This window comes from Urocampus carinirostris, chromosome 12 (assembly GCF_059441175.1).
Source record: "Urocampus carinirostris isolate Australia breed hairy pipefish chromosome 12, RoL_Ucar_1.0, whole genome shotgun sequence".
Lineage (NCBI taxonomy): Eukaryota > Metazoa > Chordata > Actinopteri > Syngnathiformes > Syngnathidae > Urocampus > Urocampus carinirostris.
Window position 1 is genome coordinate 32,775,479 of NC_142360.1, and position 13,453 is coordinate 32,788,931.

The 13,453-nt window shown below is 40.2% G+C and overlaps 1 protein-coding gene and 1 non-coding gene across 2 annotated transcripts in view; one reads left to right on the plus strand and one right to left on the minus strand.

Annotated features, from left to right (window-relative positions):
- Positions 1–13,453, minus strand: part of LOC148355617 (histamine H3 receptor) — a 32,511-nt gene that overhangs the window by 16,711 nt on the left and 2,347 nt on the right. The gene's annotated exons all lie outside the window — the stretch shown is intronic.
- trnas-gcu (transfer RNA serine (anticodon GCU)) lies at positions 9,810–9,891 on the plus strand. Its single transcript has one exon. It is a non-coding gene; the product is annotated as a tRNA-Ser (tRNA).

Sequence of the window (13,453 nt, forward strand, 5' to 3'; positions counted from 1 at the left end):
CATGTTGATTTGACACTATGCGTCCCCAGCAAAAATGATGCGTCTATCGCAGGGACGCGGGAAAACGAGAACACCGATGTAGGTGTTACTCTTTTTGCTCCTTTGTCTTTAATTACTATAATAGTCCTGTACCGAATTTAAACGAACTAAAGTAGGAACAATCATCTGCATTTAACATGCTAACTGAGAATGCGGTGCAATGTTCCCTCTAAGATGAAGATGCGTGTGTGCGAAATTGCACACTACCCAGAGTTTTTCCGCGCACAAGAAAATCTAGCCAGCTCACAAAAATGAGGGCTCGAAATTTCTAATTAAGAAGCGAATTAAGTCAGGTACAGTGCATGAAGTCAAAAATACAAGGGTTCCCCTGACGTTGTGTTCTAACTGCGGTATTTGGGAGTCAAGGTCGTAGTAGAACGAAGTTGAGTAAAGTCAGTAGAGTTTTTCGAGAACCGGCTTCTTCGGCTCGGCTTGCTAAAAGGAACCGGCTCTTTCGGGTCCTAAACGGCTCTTCAGGTTGTTTTTGCTTCTTTAATCGCAACATGGCCAAATATTATGTAAAATTATGAACAAAATGACTTAAAGGAAGGGAGGAATAGAACAAAAATGAAAAAAATACCAAAATGAAAAAGTAGTGAAAAGCTGAGAAAAAAAGAAACAAAAGGAAGAGAAAAAATGAAGGAGGAATTTAGAAAAATCCAGAAAAGAAAGAAACAAAGGAAATAAGTAAATACAGAACAAAAAGAAAAAAGTAACAGCTAGTGAGATTTATTTTAAAGGAATTTTTAAAAAGTAGAAAAAAACACAGAAAAAGAAGAAAAGGTTTGTGTTGCATTCAAATCATTTCCAATTATATCAAGTGAATCTTGTTGCCAACATTGTACTTCCACTAAAAATGTGATTAAGTACAGTTCTGTATCTTGCAACCGACTAAATAAGACCCCAACATGTTAGTATTATGCGACAAAAGATACCAGGAATAAAAGAAATGTAAATCTTGTGAAAGAATCGTTGTAAAAATAAATGACGTTTGTAGGTCGTACAACCTTTGCAATAATACATTAGTCAATTCATTCAAAAGCGAATTTTTTTTCGCATTGCCGGACACTCAGCAAAATGTAACGTGATGTCAAGTTTTGGACATGTTTGATAATGACTTAGTTGTCACACTTGGGATTGCCGTTGCTCACTGTTGTTTCAAGCGTTGCTGACCGACTTTGTGTGAACGCTCAGACCCGTGGAAAATTACAGGGAACATTGGTGCGGTGCATTCAGGGTGCTTTCTCTGCATAAGAACTTGGAAAAACATTTCTATTTATGACCCAGTCCTACTAGGGTCTATTGGGACATGCTGTGTGTGTCAGGAATTGGTACGAAATATTTGGAGTACATACACACTCTATAACTCATCATTGTCATTATCATCATCATCATCATCTCTCATCATGATGGCCGCCGCTAGTTTCGGCACACGTTCATCTTGATCATATTCCCCCTTTTAGACGGGGAAAGAACAGGCTGTTTTTAGACTTAAAAGAAATAAATGAAATATCTCTTAATTAGTTCATAATAAATGACTACAAACTGCGGTCCTGACCTTTAGAGCGCTTCTCAGCGGCGGCGCGTAATCACTCAGCTCATCCAGGACTCAGCAGCTTATTTAAAGGTATTTTTAAATGCCAACAACATTTATAAATGGGGATGGGTGGTCCCTTGGGTCCGTGTATGGTAGGGTCGTGGGCGATGGTGTCTTTTATCTTCAGTTTTGTAAAACACTTTGCGAGGCTTTTGAGTATGAAAGGCGTCATAACAAAGAACCTGGGAAGGTTTGATTGATCGATTGAAGAAGTTTAAGACAATCTGAAACTGGAAGCCCAAGTTTGACTTCTGGTACTTCTGTAAGACCCAGCCTTGTAAAATTACAACACTTATTTTTTCCATCAAGTAGTAGTAAGGTTTTTTTGTTGACTTTCTTTACATTAACATAGTCATTGGGTGCTTTTGTCTCGATCACAATGATTCTGGTGATAAATTTGTATAAAAGCCAGAACTTTAACAAACTTCAGACCCTCGAGTGACCCCATTAAAAAATATCTAACCCGAATGAGGAAACAGGTGAAAGGAGAAGGGGTAGCAGTGTTCATTTAACCTCTGAAAAGTGATGGGTCCCGGGGACTCGCATGCTCATAAATCTATGGGTCCCAACAGAGATCTATGGGTCCCCAAAATTTCGTGTTATCGAGGTTGAAATTGTAAATCGGCGACAAATATATAAATAAATATATAAATCTATACATTCATTCAGTTTTAATCATCACACTTATTTGGTTATACAAACCAGTTATCACTTCAGATTTTTCAGTTTACAAAAATATTGTGCATTATACAAAATAATATTGCTGAAATATTAGTCTATATATTCATGCAGTTTTAATCACTTCAGATTTTTCAGTTCATATATTCTTCGTGGTTTGCTGTCCCGCCACAGTTGTAATGCCTTCTCAAGGTCCAATTGCAGCAACGGAATTTCCATAGCTAATTTGTGGTTTTCATTGTCGTTGTGCCGATCCAATGTGCTTTTCTGAAAGTTCGTATTGTGAAATGATTTATGCAATCCAGTTTTTTTGTCACGCTGGGTGCACGCATCACAGAACATGTAGCCTCCATTATCATCCTCCTCTTAACGTAACCAGGAATATAATTGAGTCCATTTTGGCAGAAATGTCCTTTTCTTGCTAGGAGTATTCTTTTGTTTATCTTTCGTCGAATCGTTCGCTTCAAAACCTTGCCTTCGCGGTCTTCTGAAGAATTTCTCCGCCGTTTTTTCGTGCCGGAAGTATTGCCGTTGTTACCAGTTTCTGTATTATGTTTCGACTTATTACCGACACTGAAGAAATTACCAATTTTTTGTTGATTTGCACCTAATACCAACTCTTTTCACGGAGGCATACTTCTCTCTCTCTCACTCGACAACCACCAAAACAATGACGTCATCTCGAAGCAACAAGATCTCGTTTGCCTAGATCGGCGCGAGACCAAAACAACAATGGCGGATCTGCCTGACGAAAAGTTTGGAATGCGGTAAATCTTTGTTAAAAAAAAAAAAAGTAATCGGGTAATAAATACAATTTGGTGTCAAAAAAGTTGCATCCCGAGGATGCACGTGGATTTGACACAATGCGTCCCCGGCAAAAATGATGCATCTAGGACGCAGGGACGCGGGCAAACCAGAACACTGGGGTAGAGAGGAAAAAGTCCCCTCCCGATGCGAGGATGTCTGATGTAGCATACAGTAGCTGTTCATTGCGACTATAAAGGTAGAAACAAGGAAAGATGGTATTGCTTGCTATGTTAAAACTGTTGGCAGCGGACAGCATGAAGCCAAAGTAAATTAAGCTGTAATTTCAAGACATCAGACCCCAAATAACACTGTTAAGACGTTTAGATTTTGTTCAGCAAAAAGGTGCTAAAAGACAGGGATTTGGCATGCACGGAGGTGACATTTTACCACAAAAATTGAGCACTCATTGTTTTTTCCCCACCAATATTATGTGATCATTTAAAAAAGACAGATTAGGGAAGTTGCTCTGTGTTGGTTGCGTGTGACTGTCTGTGTGCACGACTGTAATAGGCTGGTGTATACTGTCAAACAGCGGGCGGGCGCTGCCTCCCAAAACCAATTGGGAAATATAGCGCTTTTAACAGCTAATTACAATAGAAATTCATAACTTCTGAGGAAAGTCAAAAGAAAGAAAAGAAATGGTGATCACCAGCGGTTGCTTTGTGGATTGTTATCGGGTTTGAGAAACGACTGAGGCGGCGTCGGTAGAGAAGGCAAGAGCGGTGCTGCGAGTCAGACTTCCTGCTACGACTAAGCTACATAGCAACCCTCACAAGCTACCCCCTGCAGAACTTGTATTTCAGCAACTCCAGTTTTATGACCCACAAAACGGATGACCTGGAGCTACAACTCATTGGAAAAAGCAACATCCAGGATTGTTGTAGGTTAATCATCTCAGGGACTTGGCTCAATTCGAAGCCACCAAATACTAGCATGCAACCAGCCAGTCGCCCTCTAACGAGTTGGGATTTCCTAACTAGGTCTTTAAACAAAAAGCACGGACCAAAATGAGTTGTCTTTATTTTAAAGGGGCATCGTGTATTATTTAGCTTGCCCTTTGTGGTAAAATACATTTATTCATTAAAGAAAGAAGGAACATTATTTGAATTAGGGTTTTAGACTAGTTAGACAATTCAACAAATTTTAGAGGTTCAAATTAGGGGTTTCAGCCACAGTTGTTTTTTTTTATTGCATTCTTGCAACAAAGGCTAGGGACCAAAATGAGTTATGTAAATGTAAATGTACTTAGTTCATATGGCCCTTTACAATAAGCCTTTAGGTGTACCAAAGTGAGTTGTCTCTTTTTAAGACATTGTGTATTATTTAACACCTCCGAGTGGCAAAAATAACATTCATGTCATGATTGTCAACAGCCTGGACAGCTGATTGGCTGTCACTCTCTTTTCAAACCCCGGCATCCAAGAGGAAGCCGTCAGATCGTTATGCGAACTATTGCTGTTCAGCTCAGTAAGCCTTTTCGTCCGACTCCGTTTATGCCCTGCTTTTTTCTACCTGATTTTTGTTGCCAACCTGTTTCCGGACCTGACTACTTCCCGTTCTGCCTGCCTGTTACCTGACCTGTTTTGCCCCGTTACCTGCCTGCCTCCTGCTAACGACACCAACTTTGATCTCCAGTCCCGGCCAACGACTTGCTATTCCCGCCTGTCTCCGATCCTCCTCGCCAGACACGAAAGTGCCACTTCCGCAACGCTCATTCCTTTTGTCTGTCAGCCATCGGATCGTGGAAGCAAGCCTTACTCTCCCTCTTTTTCAGTAAAAACTGAGAAAACGAGCGCTATTGGGTCCTGTGTCCATTTCTGGTCTGTGACAACTCATTGATAAAAGGAAGAAAAAGAATTCAATAGAGGTTTCAGATTGGTTAGACTTTTCAAAAAAGTTTAGGGTCTCAAATTAACATATAATATCATATAAACATGCATTTAAAAAAAATACTAGCTATAAATGGGGCAGCACGGCGGCGCAGTGGTTAGCGCTTGTGCGGCACAGTTCATGTCATGGGAACCTCCTGCGTGGGTTTAAATCCAGCTCCAGACTTCCTGTGCGGAGTTTGTATGTTCTCCCCGTGCTTGCGTGGGTTTCCTCCGGGCACTCCGGTTTCCTCCCACATTGCAAAAACATACATTTCAGGTGAATTGGCCGGTCCACATTGTCCCTAGGTGTGAATGAGCGAGTGAGTTGTCTGTCCCCGTGTCCCCTGCGATTGGCTGGCAACCAGTTCAGGGTGTCCCCTGCCCACTGCCCGGAGATGGCTGGGATGGGCTCCAGAACCCCCGCGACCCTAATGAGGATAAGCGGTACGGCTAATGAGATGAGATGAGATGAGACTAGCTATAAATGAGAAGTAAAATAAGTCTATGTAGTTTGTGATCTTTTTTGTGCTTTGTAGCAATCTTTTTCGGTCAAATATTACAAAGCGTCCCTTTCAAAAAATATATTGCGCTAAATTGCAATAAACATCATTATTAAGTATGAGTGGAGTTTTATAATTATTAATTTTTCTTTTTTTAAAGAAAATACATGATTTAATCAAGAGTAATATCATAAAAAGTGGCTTCATCTTTTATAAATAAGATTGTACTTTACTAGTTTGTTTTTAATCTCGTTTGTACTTTGAGCAATCGTTTTCGGTTGCGCTACACAATACAGCTACATCTACGGTAGTGGTCAAATTTTACAGAGTGCCCCTTTGATAAATCACATCATTTTAATGATTTCAAATGAAAAAAACTTTTTTTGACACTAATGCAAAACTGACAACTGAACGCATGACAAAAAAGAATAAATAAATAGAAAGATTTTTAAAACCTGACTAAAAATAACAAAAATGTAGGCCAAGTCGCAGTCAAAGGGAGCAGCTTGTGCCTGAACTGAATATTAAAATGCGCCTGAAATATTCCAAACAGGCAACCGCAAATCAACATTTAAAAAAAAAACTGCTTGGTATTCTCTGGCTGCAAAAGCTTTTTTCCAAATTAACTCAAGGTTTCATAAGAGTGTTCAGGAGGAATGCCAAATGTTAGCCAATAGGACGGAGCGCTGCTAAAATGAACATGAAACGGACTGTAATTTGCTTCAGAAATTCTCTTTGAAGCTCTCCTCGGGCCATTTCTTATTGGGGTTCTCTAAAGTTGGACACCTTTCATGTAATTCCCAACCTGGGGCTAGGTTATCTTTATTTTTCAGTTTTTTCCCAAATATTTTTTTTTATTTTGACCCCATGCTAGCAAGTGATGCTCCCCGCCGTGCTGACCTCCGAGATGAAGATTGATTCCATACAGTGGACTTGTTGCGTGAATGACGCAGAAGACTGTCCAGGTGAGCCATTGCCCGTAAAATATTGTTTTTTTCAACAAAGTTTGCCGTTCGATGACGATTTTAGCTTCTTCTTTTTTTACCATATGACTTGGCTTGTCAAACTTATCTTTCCTGAGGGCCACATCTGTGCAATGGCTGTCCTCAAAGGGGTCTCATGTTCATCTCATCTCATCTCATTAGCTGTACCGCTTATCCTTATCAGCCCATCCCAGCCATCTCCAGGCAGTGGGCAGGGGACACCCTGAACTGGTTGCCAGCCAATCGTAGGGCACACGGGGACAGACAACTCACTCGCTCTGTCACACCTAGGGATAATTTGGACCGGCCAATTCACCTGTAATGCATGTCTTTGGAATGTGGGAGGAAGTGCCCGGAGGAAACCCACGCAAGCACGGGGAGAACATACAAACTCCGCACAGTAAGGCCGGTAGCTGGATTTGAACCCACGCAGGAACTGTGCCGCACGCGCGCAAACCACTGCGCCGCCGTGCTGCCCATGTTACTTGCCAAAAATAAAATAATAGTAAAAATATAAAATATAAAACAAATATAAAATATAAAATAATAAAAATAAAATGTAATCGGTCTGTAATATAAATGTAACTAACGAATATTTGAATGATCAATGAATCGGTTAGATTATATTTTTTAAAATAATAGATGAATTGGTATTGAAAAAGACATTTTTAATTTCCTTCTTTTTACTCAAATATAAAAATGGTGCACACAAACAACAATATATTCCAAAATATAAAACACTACAAGTGTTTGTTAAATAACAAAAATACATACAAATGTATGCTATGCAATTGCAAATATGTAAGGTACTCTGTTCTAAACCCGTAATCCTAAAATATGTTTTTATTTTTTTGGTTGAATCTTTGACTATTAATGTGCAAATTATATATAATATGTTTAAAAAGCTGACCCTTGTGTTGAGTTAAGTACAGTAATCCCTCGGTTATCGCGGTTAATGGGGACCAAAACCAGCCGCGAAAAGTGAAATTCCGCGAAGTCCCTTCAAAAATGCTTATTATTATTATTATTTTATTTTATTATTTTATTTTTTAGACCCGCGAAGCTCTGAACCCGCGAACGTGGAACCGCGAAGTAGCTAGGTCCCACTGTATATTATTCTGTTTTTACTATATTTTATTCATTTCTTTTTTTGATTTGCTTTCTCTATATTTCTGCAGCACTTTTTGCTCTTTTTATTGTAGTTTTTTAGTATTTGACCGTTTCATGCTAAATATCCTTGTTGTAAATATCCAACCTCATCTCATCTCATTAGCTGCACCGCTTATCCTCAGTAGGGTTGCGGGGGTGCTGGAGCCCATCCCAGCAATCATCGGGCAGTGGGCAGGGGACACCCTAAACTGGTTGCCAGCCAATCGCAGGGCACACAGGGACAGACAACTCGCTCGCTCATTCACACCTAGGGACAATTTGGACCTGGCAATCCACCTTAAATGCATGTCTTTGGAATGTGGGAGGAAACCGGAGTGCCCAGAGGAAATCCACGCAAGCACGGGGAGAACATACAAACTCCGCACAGGAAGTCCGGTAGCTGGATTTGAACCCACACAGGAGGTTCCCAAGACCTTAGAACTGTGCCGCACACGCGCTAACCACTGAGCCGCCGTGCTGCCCTAAATATCCAATGTTAAATTAAAAACAAATGTTTTAATGTAAGATACTCGTATTATAAAATTGGTCTCGAGGCACCCTCTGCCGAACCAAAGTAGTACCTCAACCCTCAATGTCACAAAAAAATTGAATGCACTCTTATTTGCATTGTTTTAATGTGCTTAGTGGCTCAGAAATTCTGCAACGCGATGAATCAATAAAAAAACGACTTGTTGCCAACGCTTTTATTAATCAATTTTAATTAATGTTATCAATTCGTTGTTGCAGCCCTACAATACACATATACATTATAATATGTTATAAATTAAATGCAGTGAAACTTCTACATAAGAAACTCTCGACTTAAGAGGAATCAGAGATACCAGATGTCTTTCGAGCGAAAAGATCCAGAATTTCCAGACTATAGCACTACAGAACGGGACTTTTCATTTTTTGTCTTCTTATTTATCTTCTTATTTTATTTTTTATGTTCAAATACTATTTGAATGTTTTTTGGTGATCAAGAAATCTTATTTTATAATTTATTTTATAGTTGTTTAGGGTGGGCAGCACGGCGGAGCAGTGGTTAGCGCGTGTGCGGCACAGTTCTGAGGTTGTGGGAACCTCCTGAGTGGGTTCAAATCCAGCTCCCGGCTTTACTATGCGGAGTTTGTATGTTCTCCCCGTGCTTGCGTGGGTTTCTTTCGGGCACTCCGGTTTCCTCCCACATTCCAAAAACATGCATTTCAGGTGAATTGGCCGGTCGAAATTGTCCCTAAGTGTGACTGAGCGAGTGAGTTGTCTGTCCCCGTGTGCCCTGCGAGTGGCTGGCAACCAGTCCTGGGTGTCCCCTGCCCACTGCCTGATGATTGCTGGGATGGGCTCCAGCACCCCCGCGACCCTACTGAGGATAAGCGGTGCAGCTGATGAGATGAAATGAGTTATTTAGGGTTAACTTAAGTGCTTTTGGGAGGCAGGGAACAACTTAATTGGTTTTCAGTTATTTCGTATTGGGAAAATTTGCTCCAGACGCGAGCAATACTAGATACGAGCATGGTCCGTGCACAAATCAATGTTGAATGTAGAGGTATCCCTTCACAACAAACCTTCTCGGACATTTTTGGGATCATTTATTTCTCAATTCTAAAAATTGGCACCGATAGGGAAATACTGGGGTGTAATGGCGCTGAGCCGCAAAGTCGCGGATATCGCAGACAACAGACATCGAGGGAAATGTAGTTTTTGGTCAAGGTATTCTTTTAATCTGTTTTTTTCTCTCGCAGGCAATATAGAATGATGTGCGGGCCATATTTGACACACGGGCTTTGACTTTGACGGATGAGATATTGACCCTTTCCACCGATATGACGACTCCATGACGGACGGCAGTGACCCGTACTAAACAGAAGGTATGGCTAGTAAACAGTAGACATCAACAAAAAAAGCTATACTATTGAACACCATTGGCAATGACTAGACAAATTAATATTGTGCAGCTGTCGGGTGAAGTGGCTCACCTTGCCGCTATTTAGAGAAACTGAGGACCAAATCTCTACCCATATACTGTATGTTACAATTTACTCCGGGCAAATTCTTTCATTTTTTGCCTATCCCTTTAAACATGTCCATACCTGATACGTAATCCTTGCACAGATTTCATAGTGCCCTGTTTAGGTGTAGCAACCCGATTGGGGGCAACGACGCTTCATACCAAACAGACTAAGAGGACGAGGTGGCCGAGTGGTTAAGGCGATGGACTGCTAATCCATTGTGCTCTGCACGCGTGGGTTCGAATCCCATCCTCGTCGCATGTTATTTTGGGGGCGGCAGTAGCTCAGGAGGCTCTTGGGATCAAGGGATCCTAGTTCGAATCTCGGCTCGTCCGTGTTACATGTCGAAGTGTCCTTGGGTAAGACACTGAACCCCTAATACCCCCAATAAGCAGGTTAGCGTCTTACATGGCTGCAATACAAGGCCGCTATTGGGAAATGTGGAGCACATTGGGAAGTCATTGACTTAAAAAGCGCTTTCTAAACGCAGATCCTTTCATTTCATAACTAATGCCAGGTGCCATCAATCACAAGGAAATAAATATAATGGCAAAGTGAAGCCAACAGAGTGCAGTGTCTCCATCATTTTTAAGCAGACTTGTTGTGGGACATGGCAACTATTTCAAGCAATTACAAGCACTTTCCCTGAAATTCTGGCACTTTTCAATCCTTGAAAAAAACAACATTAAAATTCAAGCATTTTCAAAGAGTTCAAGCACCTGTACGCAGCCGGAATCAGGTTTTTAGAGTACAAGAAGAAGCTTGTTTGGGCATAGAAAGACAATGAAGTATAAAACTTTTTTGGGGGGATAAAACTTGACAGCGCAAAAGAAGGAACTAATATTTGGGGCAGTGTTCTGGTTTGCCCGCGTCCCTGCGTCCTAGATGCATCATTTTTGCTGGGGACGCATAGTGTCAAATCAACGTGCGTCCCTGGGACGCAACTTTTTTGACACCAAATTGTCATTATTACCCGATTACTTTTTTTTTTTTAACAAAGATTTACCGCACTCTAAACTTTTCGTCAAGCAGATCCGCCATTGTTGTTTTGGTCTCGCGGTTCGAGTTTTCGTTTGCACGCCGATCTCGGCAAACGAGATCTCGTTGCTTCGAGATTACGTCATTGTTGTGGAGGTTGTCATTGAGTAAGGGGGAAGGTTAAGTATCCCTCCGAAAAAACAGTTAGTATTAGGTGAAAATCAACACAAAATTGGTAATTTCTTCAGTGTCAGTAATAAGTCGAAACGTAATGCGGAAAGTGATAACAACGGCAATAATTACGGCCCAAAAAAATGGCAGAAAAATTCTTCAGAAGATCGCGGAGGCAAGGAAAACACGTGTGTTGAAGTGAACGATTCGACGAAAGAAAATAAATAAAGAATACTCCTAGCAAGAAAAGGACTTTTCTGACAAAATGGACTCAATTATATTCCTGGTTACACTATGAGGAGGATGATAATGGAGGCTAGATGTTCTGTGGTGCGTGTACCCAGCGTGACAAAAAAACTAGATTGCATAAATCATTTCGCAATACGAACTTTCAGAAATACACATTGGATCGGCACAACGACAATGAAAACCACAAATTAGCTATGGAAATTCCGTTACTGCAGGAAGAGAGGCAAGTATGAACGGATACGACATCAAAAAGAAGACTTGGCCATGCTTTCACTGCTAAAAATAGTTAAGTGGATGGCAGTATTTTCAGTATTTTGTATAATGTACAATATTATACACAATCTGAAGTGATAACTGCTTTGTATTACCAATTAACTGTGATGATTAAAACTAAATGAAAATATAGATTAACATAATTATTTCAGCATTATTATTTTATATAATGTAGAATATTGTGAACTGAAAAATCTGAAGTGATAACTGATTTGTATTACCAATAAACTGTAATGATGAAAACTGAATGAATATATAGATTCTTATTATATATTTGTCACCGATTTACAATTTCAACCTTGGTAACACAAAATTTTGGGGACCCATAGATCTCTGTTGGGACCCATAGATTTTTGAGCATGCAAGTCCCCGGGACTCATCACTTTTCAGAGGTAAAATGAACACTAGTGGGGTACAAGAAAATACATGTGGAAGTAGTTTTGTTTTGAGTTTTGTTTTTTGCCTGGTTTTGTTGTGAAAGCGAAATACAGTTGTTATTTTTCATACCTGTATAAATATCTCATCTCATCTCATTAGCTGCACCGCTTATCCTCAGTAGGGTCGCGGGGGTGCTGGAGCCCATCCCAGCAATCATCGGGCAGTGGGCAGGGAACACCCTGAACTGGTTGCCAGCCAATCGCAGGGCACACAGGGACAGACAACTCGCTTGCTCATTCACACCTAGGGACAATTTGGACCGGCCAATTCACCTGAAGTGCATGTTTTTAGAATGTGGGAGGAAACCGGAGTGACCCGAGGAAACCCACGCAAGCACGGGGAGAACATACAAACTCCACACAGTAAGTCCGGTAGCTGGAGTTTACCAAGACCTTAGAACTGTGCCGCACACGCGCTAACCACTGCGCCGCCGTGCTGCCCCTGTATAAATATATGAACAAAAATATATGCATCCCCATGTGGACTTTTGAGTTGAAAGCTGCACAAATTATTTTTCTGCAAGTACCAACGCTTCAAGTGAACAAGAGAGCAAATAAATTTCCTGTCAAGAAGTTGTCACGCCTCAAACATTTTACGGATGAAGGGAAATAGAAGGCAGTGACAGACAAGCAATATTGATTTGTGAGACACTATAAAACCAACCACATATGACAACCAAAGCAGTCTAGACAAGGTCTGCTATCATCCCATTCATGATCACTTCGACTCTATTCCTACAAAATCAAAATGCCATATCAGTGATGAGCATTTTTTATTCAAAAAGGCCTCACTTACTACAGTGCTCGTCCTCATCAGGGGTGAGGCCAGCAGGCCTGAAATAAACTTAGAAAAACAGCCACAACCGATAATCGGTCAACACAACCGATAATCGGTCAATCCATTTGTTCAATCAACTTAACGGGCTTTTTTTCGGTCTTTTTAGTCGTGCTATGCGCGCGAAAGCCAGAGTAAACCAAACTAGAGAGAACAAAGCCAAGGTCTTTTACAGAGAACCGCAGAGAGGAAACGCAAGCAGACCGCACTGCTCCATTCATTCTTTTTTTTCTTTTAAGGAATGAAACCATGAGAACTAGATCTGAGCCTGACGCAGTGCACTCCACCTGCTAAATGGAGGCTCGCCATCAAAAGCAGCTTTCCTTTGTTTGTTTGTTTCAAGCACGCAGTTACAGCCACACCTTGAGTGACAAGACACGCCTCAGATGGGTCGGCGACCTATACAAGTTTTATTTGCCGATATTTTTTAAGGAAGGTCAACGTACTTTACTTGCTCCCTCAGAAACCTTGAGGCACGTGTGACGCATTGCATATCTATCTATCTATCTATCTATCTATCTATCTATCTATCTACTATCTATATATATATATCTATATATATATATCTATATATATATATATATATATATATATATATATATATATATATATATATATATATATATATATATATATATATATATAGATAGATAGATAGAGAGAGAGAGAGAGAGAGAGAGAGAGAGAGAGAGAGAGAGAGAGAGAGAGAGAGAGAGAGATTATAGATATATATATATATATATATATATATATATATATATATATATTATATATATATATATATATATATTTATATATATATATATATATATAGATATATATAGATAGATTAGATAGATAGATAGATAGATAGATAGATAGATAGATAGATAGATAG